Raw genomic sequence first — 25,761 nt, forward strand, 5'->3', positions numbered from 1 at the left:
AAATATATCTATATTTATAAGAACAAACATGTGAGTGCAAGAAACAGAAAAATTTTAAACATTTATCAAATCTATAACAGATAAACATTTGTGATAAATACCATAAAATTATATTAAAACATAATGGGAGAGCCAGCGTCACGGCTCAGTAGGCTAATCCTCCTCCTTGCGGCACCGGCACACCGGGTTCTAGTCCCAGTCGGGGCGCCGGATTCTGTCTCGGTTGCCCCTCTTCCAGGCCAGCTCTCTGCTGTGGCCAGGGAGTGCAGTGGAGGATGGCCCAACTGCCTGGGCCCTGCACCCCATGGGAGACCAGGATAAGCACCTGGCTCCTGCCATCAGATCAGCACAGTGCGCTGGCCACAGCGGTCATTGGAGGGTGAACCAACGGCAAAGGAAGGCCTTTCTCTCTGTCTCTCTCTCTCACTGTCCACTCTTCCTGTCAAAAAAAATACATAATGGGAGAATTAAAGCAAACTGATGAATGATGAAGTATAACACTTAAATAAAATTTTGATACATAAAACAGGATATATTGTGTTTAGTGACATGTATACGTGGTAATGCATATACTAAGAAATACTGAGAAATAATTAACCATCAATTCAGAATGATCATGAGCTCAGACCAGTAACAGAGGGAAGAACAAATATTGGGAACAAGCAAATGAAAATACAAAAGTTATTAAGTATGTTTTCATCTTTTGTTTCTTTTTTATTTTCTTTGTTATTTCTTTTTTATTTATGGTACCAATGTGTTATTTTAAATTCATCTCATATAATTTTTAAAAATGTTCCCAGAGGGTAATCCTTTGTGAGAAAGGTAGACTTCAGAAGCTATCTAGTATCTTTGGGAGTATAGAAAATATGGTGGCATGACATAAAAACAGGATGAGGAGAGAAACTGCATTATAAAGTCTTTATCGAAGAAGAGAATACAATCATCACCAAAAAAAGGTCACATTTGAATAGGAACTAAATGACTACAAGAAAACTGGAATGGTTTCTGGGTGATTGTTGAATTTTTTTTTTCACTCAATTACTATCTGTGTTCTCTTTGAAAAAAGTGAATCTTCATAACAACTAACTCATCAAGCTCTTAGTAAGTGTTAGCTGGAGACCATGTTGCAGGGAATTAGACTAACTCCCTTTTCTAGTTTAACCAAAGTAAGTGAATAAAAAAGCAATTCTAGGTGATTTTCCAATCATTCCCATAATATGAAACATTGTAGTTCACAGAAACTGCTAGATAATGGTTTTCTATGACTATGATTTAATTTTATGTGTAGAATTCAATGCAGATATTATCAATCTTAATAAATAAGTATTATACATGATAGAAGAAAAGACAATGAAAAGACAAGTGAACAGAAAGTTGGGGACACCAATTCCTTATTTTCAAGAGAAAAGAGTCAAAAGATATTTTTATAGAGGATGGCATTAAAAAACAATTCACATATGTGCATAGGCACAGTGACCTGTCAGGGTCCTTAGGATACTCTTAGGGAAACAACCAGGATTTGATATTTAAGGAATCTGTCAGGTTGTACGGCTGGTTAGAGCAATCAGGATAATGCACCCACACACCTGTATTAGCACTAGAACTCAGTACAGAAAGCCCCTTTACCCCTGGAGCCATATAGGGAGGATCAACAGAAGGCACTCAAGAGTTCTGAGAAGCAGCTGTGGGACTAACGTTCAAGTATATAACTGTATTTAAAATGCTTGTGGAAAAATGTAATAAAGTGGTATGCTTATTTTGCTCCAAAAGGGTTTTAAAGCAATGCATACTTTTCTATTTTTATTTTTTACTTTTTCATCAACACATTTTCACGAACTTTTTTTTTTTTAAGATTTGTTTTATTTATTTGAAAGACAGAGTTACAGAGACACAGAGCCAGAAAGAGAGGCCTTCCATCCTCTGATCCAATCCCTAAATGGCCACAATGGCCAGAGCTGCTTTGATCCAAAGCCATGAGCTAGGAGCCTCCTCTAGGCCTCCCACACTGGTGCAAGGGCTGAAGAACTTGGGCCATCTTCTACTGCTTTCCCAGGCCATAGCAGGAGCTGGATTGGAAGTGAGGCCACCGGACTTGAATCTGCATCCATATGGGATGCTGGAGCTGCTGGCCAGGGCATCAACTTGCTGTGCTTTTTGATGACTGAATTTTAAGCTTGTACTGGTGTTTGCCTGCTGAACAAAACCCAAGACAAAGCTATTTTTGGAGATTAGAAGGAAGACAACATAAACAACGTTGATTATGGAAAAACAACAAAAGCAACAGAAATTTCTCCTCCTGTGATAGCAGACAGCCCAACAGCCACTTCTGAAATCAATAATTAGAAGTTTAAGCTTATAATAGAAATATTTGATTATACAACTTAAATGTGAAATTGGGAATGCTCAGTGTTACTGTGATTTATCAAGTTTCTAATCCATTCCTGTGTTAAATGAAGACCTGGGCCTGGGGCTCCACCACATGTCCTCTAATTATTCCTGGATACACATTGTTTTACCTGTTTCCTCACCCATATTCTCCTGACCTTTTCTTCTCAGTCATATGCTTCTATGACTAGCAAGTCTATAAATACCTAATACCAAAACAGTAAATCCCACCAACTTGTCACAATCTCCTTATGTTATACACAGTCTATATTTTGTTAACCATCAACATAAATATTCTTTTGTAAGAACATGTAACCCTCATTCCAATCATTGCCTGTGCTGCTTAGCCAAAGAAACTTAATATTATGAGGACTAATAAGATCTACTCTAAAGCAAGTTTGAATAGATTAAAAGGAAGTTCCCACAACCTGGTAAGGTGAAATTCTAAGTTAAATTTATGATAACAAATGTCAAGCAAACTCTTAACATTCTCTGGGAATGTAAAAGCATTTCTGAGGAAAGATTATATTTCTGCCCTAAAGCAATAATTTCATATGTATCGTTTCTCCTCAAACATAGCATTCCAGAACCACCCAGTCTGCTTAGTCACTTTCAGAAGATAAACTTGTTACCAATTCATTGAGAATAGAAATTACAAGCTTAGAATTACTTCAATTTCCATATTAATTTCTTAATTTAATTGCATGTGCATTCATTTATTCATCTTCTGTGTTTCATTTAAAGTTTATTCTTTCTTCCTAGTCCATAATATTTACTTTGAATTTCTTCTCCTTCAAATGTTCAAAAATATTTCCTCTAGGGGCCAGTGCTGTGGTATAGTGGGTAAAGCTGCCACCTGCAGTGCTGGCATCCCATATGGGTGCTGGTTCAAGTCCTGGCTGCTCCACTTCCCACCCAGCTCTGTGCTATGGCCTGGGAAAGCAGTAGAAGATGGCACAAGTGTTTGGGCCCCTGCTGCACCCACGTGGGAGACACAGAAGAAGCTCCTGGCTCCTGGCTCCAGGCTTTGGATCGGCGCAGCTCCAGCCATTGTGGCCAATTGGGGAGTGAGCCAGTGGATGGAAGACCTCTCTCTCTCTCTCTCTCTCTCTCTCTCTCTCTGCCTCTCCTTCTCTCTGTGTGTAACTCTTTCAAATAAATAAATAAATCTTAAAAAAATTTTTCCTCAAATTTCTCATTCATTCCTGTGCTCTCCTAAGCCATTATCCCCTCCTCTCTAGAATATTCATATAAGCATACAAATTTAACTTGCTGTTTCATATTCTAAAATAAATGAATTTCTTTTTGCTCTGAATTCTTTCCAACTGTCCCATTTCTGTGTTTACTTATATAGATAAACTTTAATAAAGAACTAGCTATACAGACTTAACTTTCTTACCTATTACTCACTCCTCAGTACTCTACAATTTAGCTTCTTTCTTCTTACTACAAGAAATTATTTTCGTCAAGATCTCTAGCATCTTTACTTTGCCAAGTTCAGAATCATTTTTTGTGCACATTTTACTTCTCTGCAGCCTTTATCACAGCTGAGTGTTCCCTTGTTCGAAAAAGCATCTCCTCGCTTAACTTTAAGAACATCGATCTTTTCTCAGTTTTTCTAATAACCTTTCCAACAACCTTCATGACAGTTTCATGTTGCAATCTCCAGGGCTTATTCCTCAGTCCCCTGCTCTTTTCTCTCCACACTCTGTTCCTATGGCTGATATGGCTCTTAAATTTCTTGTTCGATCTCTTTTCTGCCAATTCTTAATGCCAACTTTCTTAATTTATATTTGAATCTCAAACGTATCATGCCCATAGTGGACATGATAATTTTTCCTTATCCACAGATGCCTGAATGTATTTCTTATCTCAGTAAATGAGATAATCACTCTTATAGCTTCTCAAAGACCAAACCCAGAGGTTTACTTTATTCATCTCTCTCCTCTACCCCCATCTATTCAAAATAACCAGATAATGTTAATACAATCATCAAAATAAACCTAATGTTTACTTCTTTGTCCTCCTTGCCAATGAAGCTATTATCAGTCAGGCCTTGTTGCTTGAGCCATTGCTATAATCTCTTATTAGTAGAAATTTGGAAATTTCTACTCATGTCTTCCATATTCTCAACTGCTAACAATCTTTACAATGCACACAACTTGTGTCTTTCCTTTTGAAAAAAAAAAAAAGCCATAAATTAGGCATTGGTTTACCTCAAAAAATTTTGCTATTGACATCTCATGGAATTTTGAATAAGATCTAAATCTTGCAAATGGCTTGCAAACACTGGTCTCTCTATACATTCTCAATCGCACTTAAAGTAACACTATTTCTGGTTCTCTATGTTCCAATCACATTGAACTTAAAATATATCATGTCCTTTCTCACTTCAGCCCAAACAATTTGTGCTATCTGGAACTCATTATTTTGATTCATGTACCATTGTCTCTTTCTAAGCTTCATGCCTCTTGTAAAATGGTGCATTCTGTCCCCCTTCCTTCTATTCCCTCGTCTCTGTATCACTGAACCCTTTCCAATTTCCTCAATGAATACATTTATACTTATAAAATTATGTATTGTTTTCCTGTTTACATTGTATTTTCCTCCTTATGCAGAAGATTCCATGAAGACATAAATTAGGTCATTTTCTCAGAACCAAGTATGTATTAGAATATATTTATTACATACAGAGAAATGAATAATAAGCTATTATGACTTTGCAATAACAATTCAATAAAAGCGTCAACATGTGTCTAGAGTCAGAGATTATATAGTAAGCTTCTATATATTTTATTGGCTTCTAGTTGTGTTATACACATTGTATCCAAGTCTATTGACTATATAAAATTTACATTTATACATACTGTTTTCAATTCGTAGTATTTTATATCAATTTTTCTCATTTGTGTCACTTTATCAAGTATGTTCTTCCATAGAATCAGCACTCATGCTCAGTGGCGGGCTACAATGAACAATGTAGCACTAATAAATATAACAAGCTGATAAATTTAATCCCCCCTTCATTGTTGCCAATTTGGAGGCAAAATGTAAATTCTAATTTCATTGACTTTTTAATAGGAAAAATAAATTAGTAACATTCCCTTCCAGCAAAATAAAGAAACCCACATGGTTTCTATTTTTACATTGCCTTTAATCATAATTTTAAACCACCCACAATTCAGTCAAACAATCTGTATGCTTTTTCCTCTGGGGAACTTGCTAAATTTGCAATTGAGATAAGCAATCAATGTTCACCTCTGCTAAACTGTACATAAATATTATTTCAAAGGGAAATTCCTTGGAGGAACTCCTTTATGGAATGTAACTTCATTAGTATGTAATGGATTACTCTATTGTTAAGATTTTTCCCATCAAGCTAATTTGGAAACTGTTAATTGTCTTACATTTCTTTTCTATGGCAAAATAAATGATACCCCTGTGTGAGAATCGACCTGATTATAATTATACCTTCCATGAGTTAATAGTATTGACTTCATTCGACTTTCATGTTCACATCAATCTATTTATTATAGAATATTTGCAGAATTGAATTGGGATAGAATTCATTCTCACCTATACTTTGTTCTTTGAGCTTCCTACGCCTAGCAAGAAAGAAAGAAAAAAAATTCAGTATAAAAGGAAAAGATCCAAGTACTCTTTCAACTCTCCTCAGTGTTCAAATAAATCCTTTTTACTGTTCCTATTATAGTCCATTACATTCTACTACTGAGTTTACATAGGGCTGTGTGTGTGTGTGTGTGTGTTTTAAAGAGAATTACAACATATGGTCCTTGGTTCTCTTTTGAAAAGTTGAATTTACAGGAGTGATAATCTTATAGCTACTCATATTTTATTTATTTACTTTATTAACAGAGATAAAACTTTTCTCCTCCAACTGCATTAGCTCAATTTTAAGTATCAGAGTGCTACAGGAATATAACTTTATTAATATGCAACATATTGCTCTGCTGTTAAGGAGATTTGATTGATGTTTTCTTTCCTTCAAAATATATAGGCATTTGTTCCTGCTAAGAGTTTTAAACAATGCAAAGCTAGGACTAGCTTAACACAATTTAAAGCGTACGATTTCCTGGTTTGTCCAAGTCAAATTCTATGGAGAGGGCTACTCTGACTCTCACTCTGATTTTGCTAGTTTTTTTGAGATCGCAGCATATCTTGGCAAAAGCTTTGTTGTTGTTCTCTTTGGTTTTGATTCAATGTTTCCAGTTGTCCTATGCTTTGCATTCAATTGCCTTCACCAATTGGAATATTTAAATTTTCTGAGACTAAATCTTGCATATGTCCTCAGAGAAAACTCAAATTAGAATTGATTAAAAATTATTTCTTTTATGTTTCTCCACTGTTTTATTATTTCTTGATAGTATAAAAATAATTTTAGTGTATTTCATCTTGATATTATCCCTCTCCTTAGAGGGAGATGAAATCTCAATATGCTGACCTTCTATTAGTGTAAATAGAAACTCAGAAATGAATCTTTGCTTGTACAACAAAGTCACTTAATTTTTAAATTGCTATATTAAAAGGATTATTATATTCTTAAACATAAATTTTACAGTAGGAATATGATTATTCAGAAATAACAGTAATTTTAACACAAACACAAGAATTTAATTAACATATCAGAAAACACAGGGGTTTGTTTCTCTCCATTATTTCATTGAATATTTGTTTGCAACTGAGAACTATACTGACAAGTATACAATCTATACAAAAAATATTTAAACAAAAAATGTATTCTAAAAGAATACCAGAAGTGAAAGTGAACTTTGCTAGTGTGCTCTTCCACTAATGAAGTTGGAGTGCTTTCTGGATTCCTGGCAACTTAGGAGGGAGTCTCAGGGGAGGAAGACAAACTTTCTCAGTTCTGCTGCTTTAAGAAAACATTATAGCTCTTATGTTCTCTGGAAATCAAGATTCAAATGGCCCTGTGATAATTTAAAAGACTTCCGCATTATGCCTTTGCTCAGAGGATTTGACAGTTAGGCATTAGGACTCCGTGTGCACACAAGTTCCACAACCAAGAATGCTTTCCTCCTACAGGTGACAGAAGCTGTCAAGGCAAGCACAGCATACTACACACTTTTCACATGAGAGATCATGGTTGAAAAGCCTTGCTTTTCTGATTTCTATAGGTTCTTTTATTCTTTTCTTCATTTTAATAGAATAATGAAGGCAGATAGATTTTAAAAGTTGGTATATGATCATTTTCCAGTTGAATGCAATCCTATATTTAGCAACCATTTTTATCATTGCTCGTCGCCATTTAAAGTACTAAAATATCTTTACTTTGCTTTTTGTTTTTATCAATAATATAATCACTTTTCAAGTTCCCAAATATATATTGTATACTTTATACATTTAGCAGAGCTCCCCTGAACAGAATGAATCTGACAAATACTCTTTATGGCTGAGGGAAAATTACATATTAAGCCTTTTGGAAAGAAAAAAATCTGAAATACAGAAAAAAATGATTCACGTGGCTTGCAAAATTAACCAATTTTAAGTCTTGAAACGACAGATAAACATAAATGATAAACATATACCCAATGATTGGTAATTTAAAACAATGTTAGAATCATTAATTTAATTTATGCTTTTCATTTTTGGAAGCTAAGACACTGTTTCATGCAGCAAATGCAACAGGAAGAATTCTAAAATTTCCACATATGGTGTGCATGGCTTCAACTATATTCTCCTGTTGAGCACTGCATTAACTGTGAATTTTATGGCTATGAACTGAGCACTTACCAGAGTCAAGAAGTAGCATTTGAGATTCTCCTACTGATCTAAAAGGAGCAAACTGAAAATAGTGCAGAGGGTCATATTTTGGGGAATTTTAAGTGGCTTCTAAGAGCTGAGAACTCTGGGAGCTAGTTGATGAACGAAGGACATCAGAAGCCTTAGTCCTACAATCATAGAGAATTGACTTTTTCTAGGGTTCCAGGGTGCTTGAAAGAAGCTCAGGAATCACAGATTAGATCTCTTGATACTTTGATTTCAGCCAAATGACTAAAAAAAAAAAAAAAAAAAAAAAAAAAAAAAAACAGATTTGTGGCTCATAAAAATAGTATGTGTAGTTTTAAGCTACTAAGGTATTGGTGGTTTGTTAAATGGCAATAAAAAGACTAATGCAACAAATCAAAAGAACCATTGGACATACAGTTTTATAACTTCTGTTGCTCACTATTCATCTATAGCAAAAGAACCATTGGAGATACAGTTTTATAACTTCTGTTGCTCACTGTTCATCTATAGTAAACATATTGCATTGGATAAATTTAATGGAAACATTTCATATTAACTTGAAACTATTGTTTAAAATTATAAGAATTATAAGAAATTTATTAAATTATAAATACATTTCTTTTTCAACACTTGGACCACTTTCTTCGTGACTATTTTCTAAATAATACCATTGCATCTACCCAAGAGAGCAGTAAGTATGGCAGCACAAAAGGAATCCCCACTGCGTGTAGTAGTGTTTGGTCTGGTCTATTTGTACATCTGCCTCCCCACCTTACCTTCTATTTCCAAAGACTGGAAATACTCAGATGAATTTGCTGGAAAGGGAATTCACTTAATTTGTTTATATCCTTACACAAGGCTGATCCAACTTGTCATCATAATTGATACAGTTCATATATGTGAAACACGGAGAGCTGTAGTGATCATCAAGATGTTTTCCAGTGTTCTGGAGATCAGAATTTGGCTGAACCATAAAATATAAGAAAAATTTAGACTATGGAATGTAGGCACCAGGTAGAGATGAAATTCATGGTAGGAAGGATGAATTCCGTAACATGATTATTCATATATTCAAAATCCTAATCCATAACCTACAATGCGTCAACATAATGTAATAAGTTCTGGAAATATAAGGAAATGAAAATTGGTCCCACTCCTTAAGAATTTAAGTTCATTTGGAAAAAGAAAAAATAACTTTTACTTTAACCATTGACTAATAGGTAAGATAACCGAAATAATCAAACACCAAGATAGTAACAAGATATAAAACAAAATTTTACCTCAAATATTCCAGTATTTCATATTACCTTGAATGACCAAATATTAGGCACCAGTGGCTTTTCAGCATACAAAATAGTTCTCCTTAATAATTGTAACCTTGATTATTTTTGAGTTGTGTAAAATGCCATCTTCTATAATGTGAATCATCAATTTCTTTCAGAAATTAAATTCCTATAAAATAAGTGGAAATTAGAATTTGAAGATGAGTGATAGGAGCTACCTACTGATAAAGCTTCCTGGCTTTATTTTGTTTCCAACCAAACAAATGTGTTAAGGAATTTATTACACAATTATAAGCCTACTATACTATGATAAATTAGGTCTGAGAGTTTTCATAAGTATTAATTGAATAGTTAGTTGACTAGTAATATGATATATAGTAGGTAATAAATCACACATTTCTATCATTGCATTTCATCCCATGTATATATGACTTCAAACTTTGAGGTAAACACACACAAGAAGGCAATAGCCATCAATTCTCACATTCTTAATTGTTTGTGCATGTGTGTGAGGAGGGACATGGGCACATTTTATGAGATGGAAGTAATCAATGAGTCTTCCTTCCATGATCATTTTATTCAACATCTCAATGTGAAAAGCGAGAAAGCACGCAAGGGAGCTACAGTTTGAAACAAGTGTACTGAAGTGCAATGAAAATGTCTAACTATGGGAGTTGAAAAAGACTTCTTTGAAGAAATATTATAGACAAGCTTTAAGGATTAAGCAACATGTGCAAACTTGAAAACAGTATTGGAGTTAATGTAATGTTTGATGCTGGCAGGATGAATGAGGTAGAAGACTATAGCACAAGAAAACTGGAGATTCTAGTAAGAGTGGTGCTGGGATTCATTGTTCAGACTGGTTGAATTGAGAAGGATGTGGAATTAGGTGGAAATTTATATACTAAGGTATGCATCTCATCAATACCTTTATAATATCTCTTGATTATCTTCAAATTACATATCCTTGTCTCTGAAATATGCTCAGAGTATATTTACATAATGTTTTCATTATACAAAATCAATTAAAATCTATGAGGAAAACTCCTGAGTATATATCCATTGTAGAAGGGGTATCTGCACTGCTATATATATATATATGTATATATATATGTAGCAGCACTGTTCATAATACCAAAGAGACACAGTCAATAGAAGCATTTGTGTGTGTATGTGTGTGTGTGTAGAGAGACAGAGAGAGAAAGAGAGAGAGAGAGAAAGCATATTACATATAATGACAGACTTAAAAAATAATTAAACCCTGTATTTTTGCTATTTGAATGGAGAACACTATTTAAAGTAAAATAATTTAGCACAGACATAAAAAGCACACATTTTCCCTTATATGTGGATGCTAAAAATCTTTATCTCATAGAAGTAGGAAATGGAATAGTGGATACCAGACGTTGGAAAATATGGGAGGAAGGATGGAGATAGCAATCAATTATACATTTGAAACTAGCTAGGATTTTACATTTTCATAACACAAAGAAATAATAGAAGATTTAGGTAATAGATAATGTAATCTGATCAATACACATTATATACATGCATCAAAATATCACAATGTACCCTGTAAATATATACAGTTATTATGTATTGATTAATTTTTTTAAAAAGTTAACTATGGGGAAAACACTTTGAAAAAGGATGCCCCACAGAGAGATCGAAGGAAGAGGGATAAAATTACAGTAAATATTTTAATGGGTATAGTATTCTCCAATAAGGCCACCAAGTAACAATGCATATTAAAAAGTATGCACCATAGAGTTATTAGATTTTTAATTTGATTTAAGCTTAATGAAAACTCTAAAGATAAACTTAATTTAAATCAATTATTAGTAAATTTGAAATTTTATTTACAAATGTTTTAAAATGTCTGCAGCCAAAAGGCTGATTACAAACCAATAACTGCAGTCAATTTTGTTTCAAAATAAAACAATATTAAGTATTGTGATTTTTGTATGAGGATAAGTGAATTATTGAGATAGACCAACATATTTAGGCAGCTCAGGATTAATCATCACCTGCCAATGAGAAGCTGTAATTCATATTCTGAAATCTTTGTAGTAAAAGTTCTTCCATGGCTAAAGGACTACATACAAGTAATATTAAAGGATTTTGGAGAACAAAGAAGATATTTATTACACATACTTTGTTAATCAAAATAATTGTTGAAACACTTTCATTCAGAATTTTTAAAAATTCCATGGAAATCATAATTTTTTAAAGATTTATTTACTTTATTTTAATCTGAAAGGCAGGATGAGGGGTAGAAAGGGAGAGACAAGAGAGAAAAATTTTCTGTCTGCTGGTTCACTCAACAAAACAACCACAATAGCCAGAACTGGGCCAGGCTGAATGCTGGGAGCTGGAAATTCCATCTGGGTCTCCAACATGGTGGGGCAGGGTCCCAAGTACTTGGGTCATATTTTGCTGCCTTCCCAGATGCATTAGCTAGAATATTCACTTATCTAATGAATCATTTAAAGTAGAGCATTAGGGGTACTACATTCATTCAAGAAAGTAATGTGTTTTTGAACTGCGAAGCAAGTTTTCATACTGTTAGAAATGAACATCTTTTCCCAATTCCTGATTTCTCTGAGGAAGAATTTTTCCCCAGAAGTGTTTTTGTGTTTGCCTTTTCACTCATACAAACTCTAAGAAGGTAAACTAATTTATGAGTAGAAAACCTTGGGAAAGTGAAGACTTCGGTGCAATGCAGTCCCAAGGACACGCAAGGGCAATTGGCCAGGGCCATCACTCAGCAAAGAAAGGCCTTCTTCCCTGTCCAGCGTGCTCAAAGACTGGACAATCTAGGAGGCAGCTCCACTTGACTTTCACATTGTGCAGGATCCTTACCCTAACATTGCTGGTGACTTCTGTTGGTATTTTTTATTGTTTTATATTATACTATATTTCTCAAAATATTTTCAGGCAACAAAGAAATATGTTGTTTATGAGACACTGACTAGAACACAACAACATATTGAATTATAACACCAAGTATCTGGAATTTTAATCTCAATGAAAGAGATGCTTAGAAATATATTAATATTTGGCTGGTTGTTGGTATATCTTAACACTTTATGTGGCTAACAATAAAAATGGTTTGTTTCTTAATATGTTGGATCTAAATTAATGTGTTTCTTGAACCTGGAGTAAGCAAGTATGGGAGGTTGGTAGGTTCTATTTATTTCTATGGTCTGGAAAATTAAGAAACTGCTGTCACATGGATTCATCTTTCTGAACCACGGGTGCAATTTTAGAATATGTGGCTATAGTGAGTCTGAACAAAGGTTGAATTTCAAAGTGAATAATGGATCAAAAGCAGGTTTGAAACCAAAGAACAAATTAAAGACAGGGCTTGTTTTCAAAAAAGTGATATGAATGGCTACAGAGAATGCTGTCAGATTTTTCTCTAAGGTTTCAGAAGAACAATCATTGTTTTCTTTGTGTTTTTTTTTTTTTCTCAGACATGTGATTAGCTGATTCAATTCTGTTTTTCCAAGTACCTACAAAGATAATGTGTGTAGCTTCAATTGAAAGGGTCTAAAATAAACCTTAAATACAGTGTCTGGGACATACCTTGAGAAGAATAATTGGGGCAGAAGGTAAGATCTCAGTACATCAGAACTATATGTTTTATGTGTGTCTCTATGAACCTGTGTTGATATCTATGCATATATGCTAATGAAAAGAGAAAGAAAATAGATTCTTCAAGTACTTTGAAATCATTTGTACTCAATATAACTAACAAATCAATTAAAATCATGACTGTACATAGACAAAGGATAATCCTTTCTGCTCTGTAACTTGTAATTTTATATGAGGCGGAAGCCAGGCACTGCAGAATCAAGGAAACAGCAAAAGAAAAATATAAGGATATGAATAATAGTATAGTTTAATAAGGGGCATGAAAGGATTCCTATGCCAGATAATATTCAGTGTTTTACACATTCTTATCAAAATATACGTGCATAGGAAAAAATGATGAGAATTAAAATCTATAAACTCAATGCAGAGTCTCTGTGCTTATTGTGCCATGTAACCAGATGCAGAACCAGGAAGACATGGCCAATTTCTTTCTTGTAATCATGCCAATGAGAAAAAAAAAAGACACATTATGAAAATTAACGTGCTGTATGACTTTGTGAATGTCCCTTCAAGCTGTCAGTCTTCCTGCCAGTACGATGGCAGTAGCATTAACCAAAGGGAGTATGGACTTATTTCAAGCCCAGGTGTCGAGCAATTTGAAATGCATGAGTTCCTTGTTGTGAAACAATCATTCCCTCTGAGGCTCATATTGTCCTCATCACTCCATGAACTATGCACATGGTGAATATGCATTTACTTGCTTTCCTACATGCATATTTCCAAGACTAGAATATTGCTACACCCTACTCTTTTCAGATGTACTTGCAGTAGGAACTAGGAAAATAAATTGCAAGAAAGTGAAAAGGCACTGGATTTGAAGACGATCCTAAACGATTCTATAATTACAGCATCACTAGTAAGCAAGATCAATCCAACAGATGGTCTCTGACTAAAAACGGACAAACACATAATTTAGTATTCTTCAAGAAATCCCATACAGTAGAAATGAACTAAAAAATGCCAAACTATAGAAACAATGCAAATTCCTAGGTTCCTAGGCTGTTATTCCTAGGATGTTTTACTCTTTCTCAGCCAATTAGCATTTTCAGCTATTTTTTAAGATTTATTTATTATTTCAAAGAGATAGAGAGAGAAGAAGAAGAAGAAGAAGAAGAAGAAGAAGAAGAAAGAGAGAGAGAGAGAGAGAGAAAGGAGAGAGACTCTTTCATATGTTGGTTCACTCCCCAAGAAGCCGTAACGACCAGGGCTGAGACAGGCAGAAGCCAGGAGGCAGGAACTTCATCCTGTCTCCAAGGGAGATGGCAGGAGCCAGGAACTTGGACCATCTTCTTTTGCTTTTCTCAGTCCATTAGCAGGTAGCTGGATCAGAAGCAGAGAAGCTGGGATTCGAACCACTGCCCACATGGAATGCAGTCATCAGAGGTCGTGACTTTACCAGCTGCAGCCACAACACTGGCCTCCATTTTCAGCTATTAGCTTTTGTATCACAGGTCTACTAAAAATAATTGTAAGCACAATGTCTAGTGTGTTTAACTTGTATTTATCCAGAAACTAAATCTGTAAAATAACTTCAGCTTTTCTGTGTATCTTTTAGTAGACTCTACATCTCTTGTCAGGAAAAAGTTAAAATGACAGTTGTATAGATATTACTCTCCAAATAATGGATTCATGATTAGTTCGTGATATTGTGCCAATGTTAAAAAACAGAGAGCATATGAGACTTTAATTATTTAAGCTAATTTTATCATTGTTATAATCAACTGTGATGAGTATATGAAATCATATGAATTATCATTCACAACTAATCAAAAGATCACAGAGAAAAATTCCAATAATTAAAATCAAATTTTCTTTTTCAATAATAAGTGATTTTGATGATCAAAAATCAATGCTTTAGATTGATCAGACATAGGAACATTGCTAAATTTTTCTATAGAAGTAAAAGCCCTGTATTTGAACAACCAAGAGGGGCCGGCGCTGTGGCGTAGTGGGTAAAGCCATCACCTGCAGTGCCAGCATCCCATATGGATGACAGTTTTAGTCCCGGCTGCTCCTCTTCCAATCCAGCTCTCTGCTGTGGCCTGGGAAAGCAGTAGAAGATGGCCCAAGTGCTTGGGCCCCTGCATCCACGTAGGAGATCCAGAGGAAGTTCCAGCCATTGTGGCCATTTGGGAGTGAACCAGTAGATGTAGGACCCTCTCTCTCTCTCTCTCTCTTTCTCTGTGTGTGTGTGTGTGTGTAACTCTGAGTTTCATATACAATAAATAAATCTTAAAAAAAACCTAGAACCTAATACTGATTCTAACACTCACAAATTGTCTTTGAGCAAGTAAATTAACTGTGCATTTGGTTTTTCTTCTTAAAAGTAAAAACAATAATCACAACTATTTTATAGGGTTCTCATGATAACTAGACTTTTTAACATTGTTAAAGTGACAAAATTAATACTTAGATTATTATAAATGATCAATAACATTTGAATAATACAACGAAATTTTTGTTCAATTCACTGACATATATCTCTACCTCATTTAGAAAAATTTTAAAAAAAGTTCAATGGTAATAAGAAGTCTCTGAATAATTTTCCTTAATGGTAATGTATGATTTTATTTAGAAAATACATTCATGGAAATATAAGGACATTTTAGAAATAAAAAAAATATTTAAATGATCTATCAAATATAATTCATAAGCTCTCCAATATTGTTCATTTAAATATTTATTTGAAAAAAATGCTTCTGTGTCCCTGGAAGAAGATGTTTTGAAAAATATGTCAAACACATAAATAAAATATGCCCAAAAAAGCTCTTTTGGATAGCTGTAAGCTAACAATCTGCCTAGGAGATGATACTCTGTGGTGAATATTTTTATGGGAAAGGTATAAGCATTGTACCTTAATTATGGCAGCAGGAATAGTGCTGGTCTCATGAATTTAGTAAACACAATCCCTGTAACAGCATTCACCAATTGGAGAAAAAAATCCATGTTCAGAGGTACATAGACTTATGAAAATATGATGCTACCAGCATTTTCAGTGCAAATTAAGGCTGCTTCTAAAACAAGGAACAATGAACAACATATTTGCAAGCACAAAAAGAATTTTGAATTGCATCTGCAGCTTTGTTTGCATTTACAATACAAGAGTCATTCATCCCTTTATAAGGAGCTTGTGAGCTCTGTGAGCTCCTTATTGGTGTTATGAGACAAAAAATTGCATATTGTATATTAAGCTTGTTCATAAAATATCTGAATCCCCCCAACTCTAGGTGCATATTAATTGTTCTAAATAGTAGGAGGAAATTCTTCTTACTCTACAATAACATCATAAGTATTTCCATGAATCACTACTTTGACTATGTAGAATTATAACAGAAAAAGAAATGTTGATTCTCCACCACAGGTTACTTTCTCAATTTTCTTAATGAAAGAATTTATTTTAAAGCATACTTTAAAGAAGTTAGCATGTGGGTTTTACAAGGATGGAGTATTTGGGAGTCTGAAAACTGCTTGCTTTTTTTTTTTTTAAATTAGTAGTTCAATATTATCAATTCTCTTCCAAGACAAACTGTACTGGATGAAAATGCATTTTATTGACTTATTTAATGAATGGAATAATGTACACAACAGTCGTTGAAGTTTATGGCTGTCACTTTCTTCTAATTTGCAGCTTTTATTTTTTAGTCAAACATAACTCCTGTTCAAATTCCTGTTAGGAGCCTTCATCCATGTTACATGAAGGTAAGCCTGAATGGAAAGTCAGGATTTTGCACTTGAGATCATTCTTTCTGATAGATTATAAAAGTCACAAAGCCAGCTGAAGAAGAAGGCGAAGGCAGTATCCCTGTTCTCCTGAGCCCAAGACCTCTCCTGAGTTATATCTTCTCCATTCTTCACTTCACTTTCTTCCTTTCTTTCTTTTTTTTTTTTTTTTTTTGACAGGCAGAGTTAGACAGAGAGAGAGAGACAGACAGAGAGAAAGGTCTTCCTTCCATTGGTTCACCCCAAAAATGGCCGCCACAGCTGGCACACTGAGCCAATCTGAAGCCAAGAGCCAGGTGCTTCCTCCTGGTCTCCCATGTGGGTGCAGGGCCCAAGCACTTGGGCCATCCTCCACTGCCTTCCTGGGCCACAGAGAGAACTGAACTGGAAGAGGAGCAACCGGGACAGAATCCGAAACCCCAACAGGGACTAGAACCCGGGGTACTGGTGCTGCAGGCAGAGGATTAGCCCAGTGAGCCATGGCGCTGGCTAACTTCACCTCACTTTCTAGGCCAATGCTTGTACCCTCAGATTTTCTGATGTGAGAAGACATCTGCAATGCATTGTCTTGCCAGCTTTGCAAGAAAAGAAGCTACAACAGGTCCCCCCCCCCCCACACACACACATAAATCCTCTGGCCATTATGAACACAGGTAATTATACATGTTCTAAACATGTATAAATGAAACTTTTAATAACATTTAATGCTTATGAAAATCACCATTGAAGTCATCTGAGTACTTAAAGTTCAAGCCAAATCAATCATTAAGATAATAGCATTTTAAAATTCTTGTGAAACTGTTTTGTACAGAAATATTTGTCTGTTTTTCAAAGTACCACAAATAGGGATTAAAATATGAAATGATTTATTAGTTACCTGTGGAATTTTAAAAACGTTTATGTGAAAAATAAAATTAATGGTTAAAAAAAACTTTATTTCTCAGCATATGTTCCACTGAGTTCAATCCACCTTTGCAAGCAATGATATCAGCTATTTAGTCCATCCTTAAAGAGGGGTCTTGAGAATTTAATTATGTAATGTGTTTTACACATTATTTTTTTTTTTTTTTGACAGGCAGAGTGGACAGTGAGAGAGAGAGAGAGACAGAGAGAAAGGTCTTCCTTCCATTGGTTCACCCCTGAATGGCCGCTGCGGCTGGCGCACCCCACTGATCCGAAGCCAGGAGCACTCCTGGTCTCCCATGGGGTGCAGGACCCAAGCACTTGGGCCATCCTCCACTGCAGTCCCGGGCTACAGCAGAGAGCTGGACTGGAAGATGAGCAACCGGGACAGAATCTGGTGTCCAGACTGGGACTAGAACTCGGTGTGCCGGCGCCACAGGCAGAGGATTAGCCTATTGAGCCATGGTGCCGGCCTTACACATTATTTTTTAAAGATTTATTTATTTACTTATATATTTGAAAGGTAGAATAGAAAAGAGAAAGAGAGAGATTAAGAGAGAATCATCCATCTGCTGGTTCACTCTCAAAATGGCCTCAACAACCAGGTTAGCGCCAAGCCAAACCCAGGAACAAGCAACTCCATGCTGGTCTCCCACATGGATGTCTGGAGCCTGAGTACTTGGACCATCTTCTGCTTCCATCACAGGCCCACTAGGAGGAAGCTGAATTAGAAGTGACGTGATTTGAGATTTGAAGACTCTTATAAGAAAGAATTTTATGAATAATATAAATACATACTTGAAACTGCCATCACAAGCAGTTTAACCTACTGGATCCATTGCTTAGACAGTGCTTTGTCTTCAGGATACAACTGGTAAAGCCATGTTTCATCTGCTGCTACTATTAGTGAGAGAAATGGTTCAGGATATCCATCCTACTTGCTCAAAATTTCCATTGAAAGTGCTGCTCCTTTCTGCAACTGATCTGAATTCAGCAGTTTTGGTACCCATGGAGCAGGAATTTTGCCAATTGTAATTTTTCAATCATAAATGAATAAGTTCAGGGGCCGGCGCTGTGGCACATTGGGTTGGCGCCTTGGCCTGAAGCGCCGGCATCGCTATGGGCACCGGTTCTAGTCCTGGCTGCTCCTCTTATGATCCAGCTCTCTGCTGTGGCCTGGGAAAGCAGTGGAAGATGGCCCAAGTGCTTGGGACCCTGCACCCACTTGGGAGACCCGGAAGAAGCTCCTCGCTCCTGGCTTCGAATCATGCAGCGCCGGCTGTTGCGGCCATCTGGGGAGTGAACCAGTGGATTGAAGACCTCTCTCTGTCTCTACCTATGTAACTGTCTTTTAAACAAGTAAAATAAATCAAGGAGGAAAGTGTTCTCATCTTTGGTATGTTTCTTCTTATTAAAATAGGTGATGATTTCTATGGGATGTTGTCCCCCTAAACTTTGTATAAAGTATAAATGATTTGACCATTCTTAGACTCAAGGTTCACAGTAAAATTGATATTTGTCGTTGCTTCAATTTTTTCAAAATTCATGTGGCTCTAGTGGGGGTTCCTTTCAAGCTCATGTCTTATCATTTTTTGTTGAGATCCCGTTCAGTCATGTTGTAATGTTAGTAGAGTTTATTTGCAGCATGTGCAAAAAATGTTGTATTTCACACATAGCTCTTTCATAATACACATATTTCCATAAACTATTTGAAGACACTTATAAGAAAGAATTTTATGAATAATATAAATATATACTTGAAACATTGAACTTAGATAAACTTGGGAACTATTATCTTCCTCTAATTATACAAAGTTAATCTTAATAGCTATTTATTGGTAGTAACTATTAAATTAATGTAATGACCATTTATTTTTTTAAATATAATCTGCAGAATAAGGTTTTTCAGTCTCAATTGTCATAGTGTGATTTCTTTTGGCCTCATATCAATAATCTGATGCATGTACACACATACATATTGATATAAATACTTCTAGATTTAGACCTGAGTGGATATGTTGCTGTATTTTATGTGCCAAATTCTAAATTAAAGAATCAAGTACTGTTGCTGTTCTCTGTAGGTTATTCCATTGATATGAGTTCAGGAATAATAATGGAAATATGTATTTTGTAATATATCTTATGAAAAACAAAATGAGCTAAATCAAAATTGTTTATCATTATTTAATCAAAAACTTAATTACCATTTGATTTATGATCAAACCTACCACTAAATTACCACTCATATTTTTTGTATTCTTACCCAAAAGTTTGGTTTTACCCTAAATATATGATAATGTTCACAAATTCCTTTGACAAACAGTATACCATGTTACTTAAGCAACCCTGAATGAAAATAAATATTATACTGTCCTTTTTGGTGCTATCTTGCTATTATCTTATGCCTCATGGAATCGTGAGAAGAAAAAAGAGAAATTTGAAGTAAGGGCCAAATACTATCACCAAGGAAAACATCCCATGCTTCATGCTTCTTCGTGGTAATTATATATTTTATGGCTTAGCTGATAATAGGATTAGCCTATTGGGCCACGGCACCGGCCGCCATTCTTAATAATCAAATGTGTGATATAATCTCACCATGGTTAAAAGTTTTGAAACACACCTTTTGTTCAATAATACCTAATGAATCATATTTTCAAATGGAAGCAGATGATCTGAATAAAATTACCCCTTTATTGGACTTTGCTAAAAATACGAAAGACATTCTTATAACTCGTCATTATGGAGATCACCAGATGAAATTGGTGGTGAAATATGAGTCTGCCTGATGCTATGAAATATGGAAGTATTTAAAGTTTTCTGAAGATACTAGATGCAAAAAACTTATAAAGAAAATATTACTATAGAAAAATAATGGAACTGAGAATATTTTTAGTTTCTATTAAAATATTCCGTAACTCACAATACTGCTACTAGAAAAATTAGAAGGCAATAAAAATAAATCTGTTAAATGCATTCATAAGATGAAATACAAATCCATACTAAGGATTCCATTTCTGCTTATGAAGTGGGCCAAAATCAAAATGCGACTGAAATATAAGAAAGAAGTTGAGGCCAGCGCCGCGGCTCACTAGGCTAATCCTCCGCCTTGCGGCACCGGCACACCGGGTTCTAGTCCCGGTCGGGGCACCAGATTCTGTCCTGGTTGTCCCCCTTCCAGGCCAGCTCTCTGCTGTGGCCCGGGAGGGCAGTGGAGGATGGCCCAAGTCCTTGGGCCCTGCACCCCATGGGAGACCAGGACAAGCACCTGGCTCCTGCCATCGGATCAGCGTGGTGTGGCGGCCGCAGCGTGCTGGCCGCGGCAGCCATTGGAGGGTGAACCAACGGCAAAGGAAGACCTTTCTCTGTCTCTCTGTCTCACTGTCCACTCTGCCTGTCAAAAAGAAAAAGAAAAGAAAAGAAAGAAGTTGAAAATTTCATCTCTACATATATGTCAGTAAAATAAAATGCTTGTAGGAGGGCATTTCAAACCTTCATGCAAAATATTAATTAAAAGATTCTTTTGTTTTCATGCAAAATTGTAAAAAATCTATGTAGTTTCTTCAGAGCACATATTTCCATGTATTTTCAAAAACTTGTCATATACTTGTAATTGTAAGAGTTGATGATGAGTTGCTAAAAATTCACCATAACAGAAATCTCCTATACCAGGGAGCAAATTGCTAAACAAAGGTTAGAAAAAGTTCACTGATGAATATAAATACAAATCCAGGAAACATAAATGTGTGCATTACAAGCATTAAGTAACACATAACTTTTTTAAAGTTTTTTTTTATTTTTTATTTATTTTATTTGAGAGGGAAAGTTACAGAGAGTGAGAGGGGGAGAGAGAGAGAGAGGTCTTCCATCTGCTGATTCACTCCCCAATTGGCCACAATGGCCAAGATGCACCAATCCAAAACCAGGAGCCAGGAGATTCTTCTGGGTCTCCCACACAGGGGCAGGGTCCAAGCTCTTGGGCCGTCTTCTACTGCTTGTCCAGGCCAAAGCAGAGAGCTGGATTAGAAGTGGAGCAGCCGGGACTAGAACTGGTGCCTATATGGGATGCCGGCGCCACAGGCAGAGGATTAACCTACTGCACCATGGCACCGGCCCCAAGTAAGACATAACTTAATGGTGGCCTTTGCATCACTTCTTAAATGGCTGCAATGGCTGGGGCTTGGTCAGGCCAAAGTCAAGAGTCAGAAACTTCTTCCAAATACTACATGTATGTGCAGGGGCCCATGCATTTGGGCCATCTTCTACTAATTTCCCATTCACATTAGCAGGGAGCTGGAACAGAAGTGGAGCAGCCAGGTCTCAAAGTGGCACCCATATGGATGCCAGCATTGCAGGAGGCAGTTTTACTGGCTACACCATGATGCTGGCCCCTAATATAACATTATTAACCATTGATTTGAAAAAGATATAAAGCAAAGTTTTGCAAACTATATATACTGCAATACTAATACACAAAGACATTTCTTTTTTTGTTTGTTTTTTAAACTTTGGCACCCATATATAAAGGAGAACATATGGTATTTGTCTTTACTAAACATGATGTCCTCCAATTGTGTCCATTTTGCTGAAAACGGTATAATTACATTCTTTTTAATAGCTGATTGATATTCCATTGTGTGTATATACCACATTCTCTCTGAATTTGATATAGTCACACTTGTTTAGTTTTGCTTTTGTTTCTTGTACTCTGGGGATCTTGTGCAAGAATTCACTCCCTACCCCAATATCTTAGAGAGTTTCCCTACATTTTATTTCTTCTCATTTCTGCTTTTCTATCAACTTCATTTTTTTAAAAAAAAAATTATTTATTTATTTGAAAGTCAGAGTTACATGGAGAGAGAACAAGGAGAGTCAGAGAGAGAGAGAGAGAGAGAGAGAGAGAGAGAGGGAGAGAGATCTTCCATTGGAAGATGGCTGGAGCTGAGCCAATCCAAAGCTAGGAGCCAGGAGCTTTTTCCAGGTCTCCCACTTGGATGCAGGGGCTCAAGCACTTGGGCCATCTTCCAGTTCTTTCCCAGGCCATAGCAGAGAACTGGATCAGAAGTGGAACAGCTGGGACTCGAACTGGCACCAATATGGGATACTGGAGCTGAAGGCGATGGCTTTACACGCTGCACCACAGCACCCAGTCTTCAACTTCATTTTTTATTCCTGCACTGAATCCAATACTTTAAATATTTCTGATTGGTTCTTTTTATGATCTCTATATTTTTGCTGAATTTCTAATTCATATTATGAATTGTCTTCCTAATTTCATTGAAATGTCTATTTGTACTCTCTTGATTGCAGTAAATTTTCTTAAAATTATTCCTTTTAATTCTTTGTCAGACAATCAGTTTCCTTTTCATTGAGGTACGCTGCAGTTATTGTGTTCCTTTGGAGGTATATTCTTTCATGCTTCTTATGTCTTGACATTGGTATTTTTGCATCCAGTGCATCAGTGGCCACTATCATTTTTATAGCATAGCTTTCCTAGTAAAATATTTTCTGCTGGTGATTCTTTTAGGGTGTTGATTGAATATGTTGCCTAGGCTTTGGTCTTACGCGGATATTTTAGTGTAGTGTGGGTAGCTTCTTCAGCTGTAATCTATAGTGGTGATATCTACAGGTGTCACACAGCCTAGGCCACAGGGATTGTGGAATTGTACCACCAGCTGGCATGCAGCTCTCAGGTAGTATAGGTTCATGGGCAGCTATGGGTATTGTGTACTCACCTGGGAGGTAGAGGCATTTGTCACTTTCTGTGGGTTGTAAGATAGCAGGGGTGGGTTTGGTACTACATGCTTGGTCATGAGATGGGATACCTATCTGTCCCTGAGGACCACAAGAAAACCAGACTACACCAGTGGTCCCAGCCAAGTGGGATACCTGTCAGTCTGACAGCTGTGTGGGTAATTTCATGGACCCTCCAAGTGCACACCTCCTAACAGGTGTTTTGTGTGACTGCTTCATAAGAACAAGTGTGGGCAGATAGAACTGTATAACTCTTTCTCGGGGCCTCAGTGGGCTGAGCTGCTAACAAGAAGATGTTCAACTGATTCTTGGTACAACAGAGGATGGATTTGGATACCCAGTTGCTTCCCAGGGATCTTAATGATCCACTCAGGAAACCGCTAGATTGTTTCTTAGGGTTGTGGGTAAGTGGGAAGTGCTGTTCATCTTCTTCCCTGGGCTTCTGTAGAACAAGCTACCTAGAGCTGGGTAGCCAGCTCAATTCTGTGGCTCGGCTTTTGTTGATAGGGCAATGTGGCTACACTCCGGGTCAGTGGGAGGGTAGATTGTGGCTCCTGACTGGTTCACAGGAACTGAGCTGAGCAAGGTCTCAAGAATGCTCTGTATACCAAGATCCTGGAGAGAGAAGGGTACAACACAGACTAGGCTCCTTCCCTAGAGTAATTTCACAATATAGTAGCTCCCCAAACTAGGCTCCCGGCTTACAGGGACACAAGGACTGCCTTCAGTATCCGTAGCGTGAGTGGGAACTGCAAGGAAACTTCTTTGTTTCTTTTCCCTTTCTTTGCAAAGCAGCTTGGCTCCCTTCTATTCAAAGCCATTGCGTATTTCCATGTTCTGCAATGTCTAGGCCTATGTTCACTTACCTGCCCACTGCCCTGTGGATGGGGTCTTCTTCTGCACTCTGAAGCTTGAAACTGGGGAATGGAAGGTGAGAACAGTCCCTTGGCAACCTGAATAAAGTGATTCCAGAGGCTCTTTCTGTGGGTACTGGCTTTGAGGGAGGGTTGTGGGTTTCTACCTGGCCATGTGTTTCACCGTGGTTAGCCCAGTACTGTGTCTTAAGTCTAAGGTCTGAACTTAAATCTTCTTCTCCCTCTCTCATTTGGGAAGCATCTCTGTCCATGCTGCACTGCTTGGGTTTGGGAGAGGAGGCATGGTGCTAATTACTTTCCTCTTCTTTCTTCAACGGGTCTTTTCCTATTTTCACATTAAAACCAAGCACTGGGCCGGTGTGGCTCAATAGGCTAATCCTCTACCTAGCAGCGCCAGCACACCGGGTTCTAGTCCCGGTCGGGGCGCTGGATTCTGTCCTGGTTGCCCCTCTTCCAGGCCAGCTCTCTGCTATGGCCCGGGAGTGCAGTGGAGGATGGCACAAATGCTTGGGCCTTGCACCCCATGGGAGACCAGGAGAAGCACCTGGCTCCTGCCATCGGATCAGCGCGGTGTGCCGGCCACAGCACGCCGACCGCGGCAGCCATTGGAGGGTGAACCAACAGCCAAGGAAGACCTTTCTCTCTGTCTCTCTTTCTCACTGTCCACTCTGCCTGTCAAAAAAAATAAAATAAATAAATAAATAAAAAAAAAGCACTACGGTCTCTCACCTGGCTTTCTTGTTTCTTGTGTAGATGGATTCTTGTGAAGAGAGATTGATGTGTGAGTAGGCAAGCATGTGGGGAAATGGTTGGTTGCTGGGGATTTCTTGCTCATCTACCATCTCACTCCCAACCTTGTTTCTTCATTTTCTGTCACTCCTATTGTTGGAGTCTGCACGTTAGAAAAAGCATTCCTTTCTCCCAATCTTCATATTCTGACTTTATAAGGCAAATACTAATAAGTCCAATCATGATAATTCAAAGCCCCATCAATTATCAATCATGATAATTCAAAGCCCCATCTTTTTCTCGATGGCCCCAAGACATAGTATGCTGAGTCACATACATGCTCCATGACATGTGAGACTATGCTTGTAGAACCCTCCAGAAAAGATCAGAGTTAAACGTGTAGCCCCATACTTTATTTCTCTCCTTAGTGGGAAGCTTGGAGCTATTGTTCTCCTGATTCTGTAGTGCTATGACAAGCATAGGACTTCTGGTGACAAAGTGACATGAGTCATCTTAATGGTTTTGATGTGGCTCATTTCACTTTGCTCAGGATATAGCAGCCACTAAACTAGTTTATGGTTTTCCACAAAAGGAAATTGGTTTATATTTTGTTATTTAATTCTTGTGTTTTGGAGAGGTAGTAGGGTACCAGTTCCTCTATTAGGCCATCTTGGGGATGTCACTTA

The sequence above is a fragment of the Oryctolagus cuniculus genome, chromosome 9, assembly GCF_964237555.1.
Source record: "Oryctolagus cuniculus chromosome 9, mOryCun1.1, whole genome shotgun sequence".
Classification (NCBI taxonomy): Eukaryota; Metazoa; Chordata; class Mammalia; order Lagomorpha; family Leporidae; genus Oryctolagus; species Oryctolagus cuniculus.